Genomic DNA, 12280 nt, shown 5'->3' on the forward strand with positions numbered 1-12280 from the left:
GACAATAAATCAGCTGCACTAATGCAAGTAAACTACTGAAATAAATTCAAATGTGTGTTTTCCTGAAGTCTGCTGGGAAATTAGTATTCTTGTGAATAATAATTTGTGTCCGGTGCTTGGTTTTATGAAAGCATCTTAATGTGGGCATTAACATTTGAACCCTAATGATTCTGTGCAGCATGAACTCATCAGGACATTAGACACTAGGGAGACCCCTTCAACCCGCTGGTTATGCTTATATGCTGTCATCTGTTGAATGCTGAGGAAATACACGAGGAGATGAAACTCCTAACAGAGATGAATATCTTAAAAGTAATGTAAGAACTTTATAAGAGCTTTTGGCAGTAAGGCCTCCTTTTTGTTTTATGTATTTAACAATGATTCATAAAGAAAATCACATTCATATTTCATTTTATTTTTCCATTTGTTTCTTATCTTATTTACCTGGTACTGCATTAGCTGGTGAAACATGGTCGGTAAAGCCTCCAGTCCTTTGTTGCTGCCAAATGTAAATTAAAATGTGTCTTGACTGGATATTTGGGATATTTTTTATATACATGTAGTGTCAGCTTTATATGAAATTTAGTTCATTTCCTCAGTACAGGCTCGAGTGCTGGGTGCTCCCACCTTCTCTTATGAATACAGAGACACGGTGCAATGAAAGCAGCATGGGTCAGTAATGCAAAATGGATTGTGCAAAATTTTCTTTAATTTACCAGCCAGCACACCTTATACATATATAGAAAAGTTCTAAATTTACACTTGAAGTAATTCTAAGATCATAACTAAGCTTTTTACAGCAGGATAACAATCCCGATTACACCTTTCATACCTGTGACCTATGACTCTCAAAATAACTTAAATAGGTACCACAAGCATTTTGATTCCTCCGTTTTTATCCCAAACCATAATCAAATAATTCTGCTGCCTAAACCTGAATGAACCACAACTGAACACGATAAGTCATTAACTCTTGTTTTCAGTTCATGCTGCTGTGGTGCCAAGGGTTCATGACTGAGCATCAGTAAAGGATGAGTTGGAATTGCATTACTTAAATAATTTCCCCCACAGTTATAGCAGCTACATAGAATATGTACTTTATCTCTCAAAGTTGTTGTTTGTTTTTTTGGTTAATGTAAATCAATCCAGGGATTGAGGGAACTCTTTTGGAGCTCAAGTTACTTTTAAATGAGCACCCCCCCAAAAATCTGTCTTTTTCTGTTGTCTGTTTTTCTCTCTTTGAAAAGCACATTTGAGCCATCGGTTTTGCTTTGGAAGAACTGGCTTTCTGCCAGTGTAGTAAAATATTAACAATTCTTCTGTTTCACCTTATTCTCCCCCTAACTCCTCCATAGACAAATATTGATGAGACTGTCTCCAATCAGTCATCCTACAAAGTCTACAGCGCTGTGAGAAGTACCTTTAACTGCAAAAACAAGCTTTCCCCAGGGTTTGCTTAGCCTGCACTGGATGAGTCATCATATCAGTCACAAGTTTCCGCAAGAACTCTATTTAATGCACTTCCTGTATTAAGTACTATTCATTTTGTCAGCTTTAAAATGATAGTGGGGGTAAAGAGCACCTTCTACACAAAGAGGAGGTTTAAATCTAGCAGCCCTTCTGCACTACTACAGTTGGCATTTTTTAAAGTTCACCAGAGCTCCAGTGGCTGCAGGGTTAGTGTGATGCAGATGCAGCCAAGCAGAACTCCACTTGGCACAACATCAGTTCATTCTTAACACTACCTGAGGCACTGCTTTGACAGATTATCTGGGATGATTTTACTCTTTTATTTAGTATTAAAACAATTAACCCTTGACTGCTGTGATTAAAATGGAATTAGCCTTTTAATTTCTGTTAACTTTAATGATGGCTGTTGTTGGCCAAGTCTGAGAGTCTTTTTGCACGTTGTTTTGTGTTATACATTGTTGTATTATATAGCAAGCAGGTCTGGCCTGGATCTGGTATCAAGCCGGCACTGCTGGCTGACTTCTGACATGATAAGACGTATGTCATCCAGATATAGGCCAGGCCTGGCGTAGATGGCACTGTTTATGCGATGGCATGCCATATCTGGCCCGATTATGGTTTGGTTTATGTGGCCCAGGCCCATAGAAAACAGGTCTTCCCTGGATCCGGCATCAAGCTGGCACTTCTGACTGACCGGTAGAGTGTATGCCATGTGTCATGGCAGAGTGTATGTCAACCAGATGTGGGCCAGGTCTGGCAATGATGGCACTATTTATGTTCCCAACATTTCAAATGCAGGTTTGAAAGGTTTGTGAGTGTACACTTTATCCAAAACCTCGTGAGCGTTTACTCATATTTACTACTGAGTGGCTGTAGCTCAGGAGGTAGAGCAGGTCACCTACTGATTGGAAGGTTAGTGGTTCGGTCCCTGGTTCCTCCAGTCTGCATGCCAAGAGTGTGACTGTGTATGAATGTAGTTAGGAAGTGCTCAGTTTAGAGAAAGTGGGTAAATGTGGCATGTTACACTTTCAGTAATCTGGGATAGTGAAAAGTGTTATATAAGATCAGTCCATTCACTGTCTGAACAGAGTTTTGTCATGTTACTTTTCCACTATTATGCACATGTTGTTATTACATGGCCTGATTAAGGTACACATTAGGCTGACATCTAGGGCCAGAGCTGAAACTGTTCTGGGCCAGCACAGGGCCACCAGTGTGTTTGCAACTGGCCTTGTACTGGCCCATGTGTGGGCCATCTCTGGCAAACCAGTTCTGGGCCACCAAAGGGCCGTCAGTCTTTGTGGCATGTGGGCCATGTGTAAGCACATTGTGTCAGCCAGATCCGATCCATACCAATTTTGCTATGTGGGTATGGTTTAGTGTTGTGCAAAAACTGCACAAGGCCTCAGCAACCTTTATGTTTCTGCACTTGTGCTGCCGATTTAATAAATGCACACATTCTAGTTCATTCACTTTCTAACCAAGAATTTGATAAGAAAGTTGATTCTGCAGAGTAAATGTGAGTTTTGTGAGTTTGTCCAAAGGTAACAAAATTTGCTCACTATTACTACATCTGTTATCAAAGCTTGCTTATTTAATACTTACAACACTGAAAAGTATAAATGATAAATTGATGGTTACGGAACATTTTGTTAGTATTAGTCTTTTTTTTTCTTCACTGTGAGATTGTGCAGCAATCAGCTGAGACTCCAGGAAGTTACTGTTCTCAGCCAAGAAATCTTTCAGCAAATAACCCACTACCACTTTAGACAGAGCCAAACTATCCATTTTCCCATTTCAGTTTTTCTGCTAAGCTGCTAGAACTGCTAGTTGCAACTTCACATTGAACTGAGAAATACTAAAGGGATAGTTGTTGTTCCCAAAATATCAATCTACTTATTGACATTGGTTGCACTTCTATGGTAAAGACACTTTCCCCGAACAAATACGCCTATACAATGAGGTTTATGGAGTAGTGTAAAAAAAAGAAAGCAATAAACTTGCAGTATATTTAGTACTAGGTGTATATATATATATTTTAAGCCAGAAGCAACCTTTTTCACTTTGCTGTAAGGGGTGTTGTTAGTGTTTCCCCCAAGACAGGGCTTTCTTACAATCTGCAATTTTCTTGTCAGTTGTCTTGTTGCCTTTTTCTGCAACTGTCGGAACTCCAAAATTCTGCCATAGCGCAGATTTAAGGTTTGACAGCAGCTCAATTTCAGTTTAACCTCAGTCTCCTGCAGGTTTGTCTGCTCTATAATGAGTTCAGCCAGGCTCACTGCGAGACTGGTGACCCATGTTAGGACTTAGCTAACAAACTAACAGATCTTTGCTCAAGCATCAAACGGAGTTAAGCAGTTAGATCATTCAGACATTAAAATTGGGAGAAAACACTAACAATATCCATAACATACACCTACCTAGTGGTCTGTGCGATTCACTGAGCGTTGTTTAAAAAGGCAGAGTGTATGTATTGCTCAGCATGTTACCTGATTATAAACAGAGCAGTATTCTTTTTATCTGAATGGGATGTACAAAACTTTATGTTTTATGTCTCTATGGAGGAGAAACGCAGGCAGGAGGCCTGACTCTGGGTCCCCTTGAATGAGCTAATATCAGAAAAGGAGAGATAATGAAGCTGTTTTGTATATTAAATGAATAAGAGAGCATCACTTGGGTGCTCAGATGTTTTTCACTGAGTGATATCAACAGAGGTCATTTTGTGAATCCAAAGACATTCGGAGCAGAACTGTACAATGCATCATTATGAGTGGATAACATGGTGGCAGACATCTCAGTATCTCTACAAATGTGAAATTAATTTTAAAAGGAACACCATCTGCTCTTGGCAGCTTATTTAGTCCATGTGATTCTCACCTCCTGGACAAGTGTGTAATGGTTTCCTGTTGGAGGAAACAATGACCTATCCATTAAAAGGCTCTTGGTACTTCTGTGAGAAGAATACTCCTATCATACTCACTGATAATGTTTTCCTCCAACCCCTAGATCCACTATAAAGATGTACGAACAACAACAAAGGCTGTGTGTGCTCTCTGCTGTTGAATTTGTCATGCGCCACTGTTTCAGTTAAGAGGGTCATGATAATTACTCCAACCCGGTTCCACATGTAACTGATGCTATCATGTGATCTTGTGATCCGTTACTAATCTTTAAATTCAGGCGCAAACAAAAATCAAGAGGTTTTGTGCCATGAACTCCAGTCAACATTGGAAGTGTTGTTATTTATAATATAAAGTCTACATCTTGTGTTCAAACTCAGTCTCCATGCTGGTAATATCAGATATCAGAAACATAGCTGAAATGGTGGCAACAATTTGGAGATTGTCTGTGGTTTTGTAATCTTTCATGCGAATGCGTAGTCAGAATGAATGGTGACAGGGTGCATAAGCAAAGGATAAAGAAAATGGAAAGATCTGCCAATTTCCCACATGGGAAAAGCAGTGCTCATTTTCCTGGCTCCTACCTGCTTGCACAAATGTAGGTGGTGTAGTGCTTTCTCTAGTGTGTGCTTAAGCAGAACATGAGGTACAATGCATTTCTTTGGCATGAATGAAACATGCATTTGCAAGAAAATGTCTGTGAGCAAGTAGGGGTCTGTCATACAGTTTGTCCAAACCAAATCTTGTGCTTTCAAATAAGGCACTGCCTTGGGCAGCAATTGATGACAGCTCAAAGTGATGTCTTAAAAAGGTGATTTAAGCCCAGTGTAGGTATCCGTGGTATTACTCTTACATTAAATCTCAGCCATTGGGACAGATGGCTTCTTATAAAGAAACATCAAGTGTATCCCAAATGTTCTGGTCACACATTTTTGTAATTAAAGGTACTGCTCTACAATCTGTCCAGAGGACCAAATATACAGTATATAATGACTCACAACCTCTGTTGTATAACAATCTTTTTGTTTATCTTCAGCTCTCCCACTTACGATTGGTGTGATACTGAAGGCCAACAAAGAACAACTATCCTTGGTGTTTGAGGCAGGCAGAGCTGAACTGGAAACCATGGCAACACAGTGCTTGCCTCTCTAATCCCTTGGCCCTGCCAGAGAGTAGACAAATACCTGCGCATGCCCCGGTCTATTCAACACCTGCATAAAAGAAAACCTTCCCATTCTGCACGATATGAAAAAAACACAAGGGAGAATGGTTTTGATGGACTGTATCTCTATATCACACACACATGTTTTTTTATCTGCTGTCTTTGGTGTTTTTCATAAAGCACTGACAGTCTGGATACACATTTTCCCCCTAATCACATGTAACAAAATAGCATTTACCTAAGCATCTCCAGATGATTTTTATTAATAATAATAATAATAATAATAATGTATACTTTATTGATCCCCTTTGGGAAATCCTTCTCTCGTGGGGCCACCACTCTACCTACTGAGATAGGTAGTAAAAGTGGATAATTCCTGAATATTAAGAATCTCCTTTGCAATCGTGCCCTATAGGCTTAGATAGGTAGCTTTAATGTACATGTGAAGTAGTCTGGCTCAAGTGTCAGTAAAGGTGGTCGGCAAGCAGCCTCAGCAGATATTTCGGGTTCCCAGAGATGAGCAATTTATTTACACTAAACTCAATTATACATGAAACTCCCCCAAATTAACTCATAACAGAAAACGAAAAACACATGGCCTAGATAACCCAACTCGCCTCTCCTACCTCATTGCAATCAAACTGAGACTTACTATATATAGGGCTGTCAATTTACCTTCAGTTAGTCTAGCCAGTACCACCAACTTGGTTAAGAAATCTAAAATTCAATACAAATAGCTCAGAATCACATAAAGCTCACTGTTCTCCTGATTAAGTCATTTACACAGCTAACTGGCTTGATATAAGAAAAAAAAATACACTTCATAATACTGAAAACAAAGAAAAGGAAACATTCCTACTGAAAAAACACCCCTCCTTTTGGTTTAGCCTTTATTCAGACATGACATCACTTCTGTAACTTTACATGGTCTGCCACTTTGTCACCATGCTGCTGTGGTTCTTAAATGCTTCTACTTTGTAACAATCTACTTGCAACTGATAGCTGAATATCAACAAGAGAAGAAATTTCACAAAGTGACTTGTTGCAAGGATGGCATCTTATTACATGCTACATGTGAAAACAGTGAGCTTTTTAGAACAACCTATTCTTTCACAAATGTTTGGAAAGGAAGACTGCAAGGCCGCGATGCTTGATGTTCTACACCTGTGACAATGGGACTGAAATCTGGATTCAGATATTAAGAAGTGTGTCGCAATACTATAGTATAGCATGTTTTTTTAATGGTAAACTGATAAAAGCACAGAGAAAAATGCCAGCACCACAAAGAAGGGTCCTGTTAACCACTGTAGACCAGGCTTACGGAAAAAACAAAAGGGGAAAAAAGATTTGTGTGGTATATGGATGCTTCTTTTCAGGGTTGTTTTTACATTTTAGCTCTTTACATTTTGTATAGAATGTACATGCTATAAAAAGCTGCTATAGTTTAATGAAACTGTGAGCTATTGCTATAAATAGTGGATGAAAATCAGCATAAAAATATGTTGCTGGTGGAGATCAATTTACAACGTTGATGAAAAAGTTTATTTTAAACCTGCATCATATCCACATTAATTAAGAACTATACTCTAACTTATCTGCAGTATCTCACACACACGTGCACACCTTCACACACCAAGCTAACTTTTGCACATTACTCATAGTTTCGCACAATACTCAGTATTTTGCACATTTCCACTTGTTTCTATTGTCTGCCTTGTGTCTGTATCATTCTGTTCTGTCTACTGTTGCACGGTCTTGTCTTGGTTTTTTTGCAATTTTTCACATTGCACTTTATGTAGTCCTGTGTCCATCTGTTATATGCCATATGTAGCACCAGGGTCTCAGAGAAACGTTGTCTCGTTTCACTCTGTACTGTACCACTGTACATGGCTGAAATGACAATAAAAGCCACTTGAGTTGATTTGACTTGAAAAGTTACACCCTATCTGACATATATAAGTTGATGTACTGTTTTTAAAGGATAACTAAAAGTTATGCTTTCACCCAACCCAAAAGTGTAGCCATTGGATGTGTTTCGAAAACATTGGGGCTCTATGCCATATGGGAATAACCTTAATCAGTTGTTGCTACTTATTAGTAGCATAAAAGGAAAAAATAAATTTAAAAAACACCACAATTTTTCCTCTAATAAGACAGGGAGAAGTAATGTGTTTTAGCCGGTCACATTTATCTTTCATATTGTCTTGTGATAAGTGAACCAGAAACTCATTTTAATATCAAAGAAATGATTTTTTTAAAAATAGACGGTTCCTTGATTTGTGTCTTGAGTTGATGTCCTTGAACCTTTTTTTCCCTCTCTTTTTCTGTCCATTATTCAAGATGGATAGTGGATAATGTGATGGACTGTGTAATTGCATCTGTGATAAATAATTAGTGCAAAATGGCGCTGTTAGCAATTCTAATTAAAATTCAAATGGTGAAAAAAAACGATGGGATTGACTTACATGACTTTACAGTGTCAACATGACCCTCTGTGTGGAAACACCATCCAGGCATGGAAGATGAGTGTTGCAACAAGAGGACCAAACAGTTTTGAGCACCATTTGAAATTTAAAGTAGCTATAAAAAACTTTTTTTTTTCCCCCTGTGTTCCTTTTCTTTGTGTCTCTCCCATTCTCTAACAAACATTCACATCAATTCTCTGACAGAGTTCAATGTTTTCACTGTTTCTAAACACACAAACCAACAAAGAAAGTTTCTTCACAATAGGTAAATCAGCCCACCTTTACCCTTATAATCAAAATGATAAAGGAGGCACAGACAGTCAACTATTTCATCAACTCCAAATAAAACAAGAAAACAAAAAAAAAAACAATCTAAAAGCATTTCAGATTTTGCATACAAGGCTATCTTGAGTACAGCAGATAATTGTAGTTCAGTCATGCTGTAATTAGCAGTTTGCAAATGTTTCAATCAGTTTTGTCACTCATTTCGCTGATTCTTCCTTGTGCCAAGATTGTATTAGGCTCATGTCATGGAAAATATTAATTCTCTGTAAAAAACATAATTCATAACTCTATCATATGCAATACAGAAGAGTGTTTAGATGTGGATAAACCTCAAGCAACAAAGAGGAGTAAAAAAAATTTCAAATAAAAAATAAGACACTGTCCTCGAGCTTTAGTTGTTTCAGCGATTACACATTATGACACAGATGTGTTTACATTAAAGTGACACAGCCCTCTAGCAGCGTGCGGAGTTATAACTTTTTCTCAGAGCAAAGACAGAAATGGTGAGATGGTGCTTGCAATAACTTGTTGCAAGCACAATCAAGTGCTGTTTGTTCTTACCATGATGTTTAAGGGATGAAAATTTTAAATTCAGTAATTTTAAAAAAGGTGTTTTGTTTGGGGTTTTTTTACACAAATTGTGAGCTTACATAAAACTATGACACTATTACACTGGTAACTGTAAAATATTAGTTATTACATCATTACAAAATGTTAAAACAGGGACATAAATAAAACATGTCAATTAATACATAGATGTAAAATGAAAAGACAAATAAAATGGCAAATTGGAGTGCTGAAAGAGAGAAATAAGCATGCATGTTTTAACACTCAGCCCCGACTTGGCAACTGAGAAAAATGTGCATTCTCTAACCAGTTGCCAAGTGGTTGCTGAAATTACTCTGTGAAATCATCTGAAAAGAGGGTGCTGCATTAAAAAAGACAGCAACAAGTCATGGGTTGCTTTAGTCGTGGATGCATGTGGACGATTGGAAGATATCAGCTTCTCTAACACTCCCAAAATTGATGGTAGCCAAACTTGAAAAAGTGTGACCCAAACCAGAGAGAGAGACTTTTCACTATCAAAATAAAAGTTGTCTAACCAATAATCCAAAACACCCAGCTTTTACTTAAAGGTCTTAAAACAGTCTTGGTTTCTGGTTTTAGTTGCACACGTTACAATTTCACAACCACTTATAGCACTTTTCCACTAGTACCTATTTACCTCAACTCGACATCGTTTAACTTTGTTTCAATTGAGTACCAGCTATTGCGCGTGGTGTTGTTATAGCAACACAGCTGAAATTCCATTTGTCATTTGGGTGTTGAGGAAATGGCTTCGTGCTGCTGCTGTGTATCGCTTTTTGTCAAACTCAGAGATCACAATGTTGTTTTCTTGTGTAGTAATTTCCCTTGTTGTCAAGTTTCAAAAATGGTAGTTTTGATTTTCATGAATGAGTTGCTCTTATGACTCATCAAGTGACACCACTGAAAATTGGTGGCATGCAGTCTGTTGACATCACATTTTGTGCCTCAGCTTGCTTGAAACCCTGACTGAGTAGGTAATAAAAAAGCACCTGGTACCAGGTATGATCACCTAATGGAAAGCCCTAAAAGCTAAGTCGAGCAGAGCCAAATAGGTACTAGTGGAAAAGGGTTATTATGGAGTAGTTTGGCAGCAAGCAACTTCCAGCAATGACTCAACCACTGGTTGATATCCTTTTTCTAGTGACTGGGGCCTAGCAACTGATTTCACAGCAACTTCCAGCATCTTCCAAAAACCACTTGCAACTATCTTCATTTTTTTCCTAGCAATAGGTCACCAACCATGCAACACAGAGCACCTGTATAAAAAAGCCCAAAGCCGACTGTACTTCCTCAGGAGGCTGAGGTCTTTTAACATCTGCAGGAAGCTCCTGAGGATGTTTTACCAGTCAGTGGTTGCTGGAGTACTTTTCTATGCTGTGGTGTGCTGGGGGAGCAGCACAGCAAAGAAGGACTCATCCAGGCTGGAGAAACTGATCAGGAGGGCTAGCTCTGTGGTCGGCATGAAGCTGGACACTCTGGTGACAGTGGCAGAGAAAAGGACATTAAAGAAACTGATGGACATTATGGACAATGCTGGGCATCCTCTGCACATGGCCATTAACAACCAGAAGAGTCTGTTCAGTGACAGGTTGCTTCTCCCAAAGACAAGAACTAACAGACTTAAAAACTCCTTTGTCCCACACGCCATCAGACTGTTTAACTCCTCCCTGGAGGGGAGAGGGAGGGGAAACAGGAGGACAAAGGAGGGGGGAACAACTAAGCTGTAGTGCCTCTTCACCTCACTGTGCAATACCTTTTGTGCAATACTTTTGTAAATAGTCAACGGTGCAATAGACTCAATACTTGAAATGTGCAATTCACTTGTATTTTTATTTTTATTCCTATTTATTCTATTTATCCCCTTCGTATATTTTATTTATATTGTCTCTGTATTTATATATATATATGTGTGTGTGTGTGTGTATTATATATATATATATAATATTCTGTAACTCTGTAACTTCTGTCGGTGCTGTGCTTTTTTGGAAATCGAATTTCCCAGAGGAACCCACCCGAGGGATTAATAAAGTTCTATCTAATCTAATCTAATCTAATCAACCAGTCTCTAAGCCTGTCTCACTGATGACCAGTGTGATTGGACTGGGTATTAGTTAGTTGAGTGAGCTACAAACAAAGTAATCAGGTAACTAGGGAGTTTCTCGTTGTTTTCTTACAGATGGGCACAACCTCATAGCCTGTCTGACAAACGTGCTGCTGAGTAACAGAAATTCTGTAACATTACTTTATAATTTTGCTACTACATAATAAAACAGTATAATGTTTGGGAGATTCTTTATTGGGTTGATAAGCTGATATTCTGGGAGTATTATTTAAGTGGCTAATAATGGAAGGTCAAAGAAGATAGGGGGGCAGGCCATCCTGCCTGTGTCAAAAAGCAAGACAACTTATTACTTGTGAGTTCTGTGATTATAATTTACTAAATGTTATTTCTGTATGCATAACAAAGTTCAACTCACTACCGCTTGAGTGCTCTGGTTGATATAAACAAAGTAGTGTAGCAAATCACCACCCACATGTCTCTTGCAATCATGATAGCAAGGGCCCTCACTCCTGTAATCCTGGCACAGCCACAGCGGTGTATACCATCTGCTACCAGACTTGGCATGTCACCTGCAACATCTGCTGCTTGACCTCTTTATAGGTGACTCTCAGTTAAAGAGTGTGTCCTCTCTGCTGGTAATGTTCCCTCGCTGTGCTGTCCTGATCATATAGTAACAGATTACACAGCAGCCGATTCACCTCAGACTGTTTTAGGATTAGGCCTCATCTCAGTCTGCCCGACCCTGCCACTCAGCGACACTGTCATGACTTTAATTTCACTTTTGCTTCTTTCATCAAAAGACACAAATCTAAATCGAGTAGATTTCTTGACGCACGAGGGAGAAAACAAGACACAACATGTGCACAGCCTCACGTTTCCACTATAACACTCCACCCGCTGTGTGTTCAGCACATTGATCAGTTACAGTGTTTTTCACTCCGACGTTAGCGCCTGCAAGGTCGGAAAAGTGTGACAACATTAGAGGGACACACAGGGAGCATATATTGTCCACGGACATCACATGCCAAGGAGATGAAACTTAAATGAATGGAACAGCTGCAATTTGCAGAAGTGAGGCTCAGTGTGATTTTGTCTTGATCTCTGCAGCAGAGCTGACAGGCAGAGGCACAACAGCTTTTTGTTTGCCAGGTCACAAGATGGTTTACAAGGGAAGCACATCCACCACTAATGGAATGAATAAAATGATTTATTTAGTATGTGCTTCCAGGATATTTGATATGCTTGGCTACGTTTAGCCCATAGCCTCATCATAATGAAACAGCAAGCAGTCAGAGTTGCAGAAAAGGCATCTTACTGGAAGAGAAGAGAAAACTCCGCCTGAGGCTCT

This window comes from Maylandia zebra, linkage group LG4 (genome assembly GCF_041146795.1).
Source record: "Maylandia zebra isolate NMK-2024a linkage group LG4, Mzebra_GT3a, whole genome shotgun sequence".
Classification (NCBI taxonomy): domain Eukaryota; kingdom Metazoa; phylum Chordata; class Actinopteri; order Cichliformes; family Cichlidae; genus Maylandia; species Maylandia zebra.